Source organism: Peromyscus californicus, unplaced genomic scaffold (assembly GCF_007827085.1).
Source record: "Peromyscus californicus insignis strain IS unplaced genomic scaffold, ASM782708v3 Scaffold_4__1_contigs__length_199733344, whole genome shotgun sequence".
NCBI classification, from domain to species: domain Eukaryota; kingdom Metazoa; phylum Chordata; class Mammalia; order Rodentia; family Cricetidae; genus Peromyscus; species Peromyscus californicus.
Genome location: NW_026294562.1, coordinates 182,901,067 through 182,904,668, shown reverse-complemented (window position 1 = coordinate 182,904,668; position 3,602 = coordinate 182,901,067).

Below are 3,602 nucleotides of genomic sequence, written 5' to 3'. Positions count from 1 at the left end.
GCTGGAGCAGAAAACAAGAGTGGACATTCCAGTGCAAGAAATATGAGTGTAGTCTGACTCCAAACAACCTCCAAGAGTGGGGTCCTTCTTTTGGCCCACTTGTATACAAAAATTAACAGATCACTAACATTCCAATGAGATAGGATTTCTTTGCCTCCCCCCTCCCCATCCAGACGTTTCATAAGATAGATGTGGCTTTTTGTTTGCGGGACAATCAAAGACCTACATGCTAAAAATTACTACCATGTAATGACATTTTCCCCACATTGATAACGTTAAGCACCCCATATAAAGTGTTTTACCTTTAAATGCTTTGGCAGTCTCTTAAAATGAGATTTGCATGTTGGTGGATTACTAGAGCCATAATGGTTATATAGGCAATAATGGTACCCTAGAGGGTTGTTGGAGAAATTTTAATTGGCTATGCATTAGAAACCTTTAGCAGAGGGCCTAGACCAGACACTCTACTCAGATAATGGAAACTGTTGTTTTGTGGTTTATATTACATTAAATAATAATGTAGGCATTTTGTAAATCTCCTGACTTCTAGTCTCAAATGTTAATACATACTTAGGTTTTTTTTTTTACTTTTATACAAATATTTGTGTGTGTTGCAATAAAAAAATATTTACAAAAACAGGCTGAGAGCTGAATTTAATCTACATATTCTAGTTTCCTAATGTGCACGTTTTCTTAGTTGTGTATGCTTTTGTGTATGTGTGGGTTGTGTATACACGAGTGTGGGTTCCTGCAAAGGCCACCAGAAGGCATCAGATCCCTTGGAACTGGAGTTACAGTTACCAGCTGTTCAACATGGGTGCTAGGAACTGAACTTATGTCCTCTGTAAGAGCAATGTCTTAGTTAGGGTTTCTGTTGCTGTGAAGAGACACCATGACCACGGCAACTCTTATAAAGAAAATATTTGAGGTGGTTGGCTTACAGTTCTGAGGTTCAGTCCATTATCAGAGTGGGCTATGGTGGCATGCAGGCAGACATGGTGCTAGAGAGGTAGCTAAGAGTTCCACATCTTGTGCAGGCAACAGGAAGTGGTCTGTCTCACTGGACATGGCTTGAGCATATATGAGACCTCAAAGCCCACCTCCACAGTGACACTTTCCCCAACAAGGCCACACTCTAGCAGTGCCACTCCCTTTGGGAGCCATTATCTTTCAAGCCACCACAAGCAGTACGTGAGCTTCGCTGCTGAGCCATCTCTAACCTTAGAAAGATGATTGTCATGCTGGGGGCGCCTGAGAAAGGCTGGTCTGAATGGATCTGTTAGTCCTACGAGGAATCCAATTAGGATTTTTTCCTCTTCTCTTTCTGGATGAAGACATTTAAAAGGCACATTTGTAGAGTTGTATTCATTCTTTGAGGATCTCATACACTGCGTTTTGATCATATTCACCCTCCCTCCTCTGACTCTTCCTAGATCCATCCCTCTTCTCTTTCCTCCCAACTTTGTGTCATTTCCCAGCTCTCCCATCAATGTTACCCAAGCATTCTTGGATATTCTTGGATTCACTGGAGCATGGCCAGGGGCTGCACTCTTAAAGAACACGGACCCTTCCAGCAGCCAACAGTTGGAGCAACTCCCCTAGGGAACTCCATGCCCAACTCCAAATCTGCGTGCTAGCATGTGGTCTGATTTGAGCTTACGTGGGTCTTTTGCATGTGAAAAGCACATTTTTCTAGAAATCATTCATCCATCTAGCTAACACTACAAATAAAGGCAAATGCCCTTTTAAATCACACCTTATCTTATTCCCATCTCCCTAAATAACCCTGTCATAAGGCAAGTGGATGACCTTACAGCATCATCCATATATACTTAACCAAGTCTTGCAATGACTTAAAAGATTGAGGGTTTTTTTTTTTCCATTATGTAGAAGTTACCACATCTTCAAGTTGTCAATATTGTTAGTCTGGCCCTGTAGCTACTTGCTTGTGCTTATCAGCACAGATTGAGTGAAAAAAATAGATGACACGTTTAAATGTGTGTATACATGTGTGCATATAGCTATACCTGTGTATAGCAAAAGTAAATATGAAGTATCTGTATACACAATACCATTTTAGTGATGTTTTAAAATGTTTATGTGGGGTTGGTGAGATGGCTTAGTGGGTATTCTTGCCACCAGGATGGATAACCTCAGCTCTGTCCCTGAAACTGTCAGATGAACAGAAAAAACTGACTCCCAAAAAGTTGTCCTCTGGCCACACACAGACATACAAAATAAATGTACAAAAACTATGTTTATGTGACCAAGTGTGGTGTCACACATCCGTGATCCCAGTACTCTGGAGGTAGAGGCACACCGCTCAGGAGTTCAAGGTTATCCTTGACTGCATAAGAAATTTAAGGCTAGCCTGGGCTACATGAGACCCTGACTCAAGCAAAATACCTTCTGAGGGAGAGAGTCGGTTTTAAGGGTGTGGCCACTGGTGAGGCTGCCTTGCACTCCAGTGGGAGGGTAAACATCCAAAAAGATGTGGGCAGAACAAATTGTACTTCAAGCTATTCAAAGAAAAAGGATGCCGGTTGTGGTGGCGCACGCCGGTAGGATTTGCTGAAGGAGGCAGAGGCAGGAGGATCACGAGTTCAAGGCCAGCCTGGGCTATACATTTGTCAGGCGGTGGTGGCGCACGCCTTTAATCCCAGCACTCGGGAGGCAGAGCCAGGCGGATCTCTGTGAGTTCCAGGCCAGTCTGGTCTACAAAGTGAGTTCCAGGAAAGGTGCAAAGCTACACAGAGAAACTCCGTCTCGAAAAACCAAAAAAAAAAAAAAGACATCAAGTTTAGTGGCAAAGTGAGGGACACTATTCCTAGAGAGACATGAACAAGTTCTATTCACCCCAGATAGGGAACCAACGATAGAACCAAGTCTGTGCCCCTCGAGTCCAACATTGGTGATCCAGTGAGTTTTATTGTCGTTGCCTACCAGGAGCAGAAATGACTCAAAGTCTGCAACATCACTGAAGCCCACCCCAGCACAGTGACCGCTCACAAAAGCTGAGACCCTGGAGCACACTGCACAGCCTGCAGGCAGCTCAACAGGTTGGAGAGTGTCCCTTCAAGGGGGCCAGATGGTCTTCATTTCTTTTAGGTAGTCCTTCTGGTCTGTACTTAAAACTGCTAGTGTGATTTCTGAAGCTGCAGGAGGGGCGGGGCTGGTGTGACCTCTGAAGCTTCTGGGGGGCGGGACTGGTGTGATCTCTGAAGCTTGGGGGGGGTGCTGGTGTGACCTCTGAAGCCTCAGGAGGGGCGGGGCTGGTGTGACCTCTGAAGCTTCTGGGGGGCGGGGCTGGTGTGACCTCTGAAGCCTCAGGAGGGGCGGGGCTGGTGTGACCTCTGAAGCTTCTGGGGGGTGGGGCTGGTGTGACCTCTGAAGCCTCAGGAGGGGCGGGGCTGGTGTGACCTCTGAAGCCTCAGGAGGGGCGGGGCTGGTGTGACCTCTGAAGCTTCTTGGGGGCGGGGCTGGTGTGACCTCTGAAGCTTCTGGGGGGTGGGGCTGGTGTGACCTCTGAAGCCTCAGGAGGGGCGGGGCTGGTGTGACCTCTGAAGCTTCTGGGGGGTGGGGCTGGTGTGACCTCTGAAGCC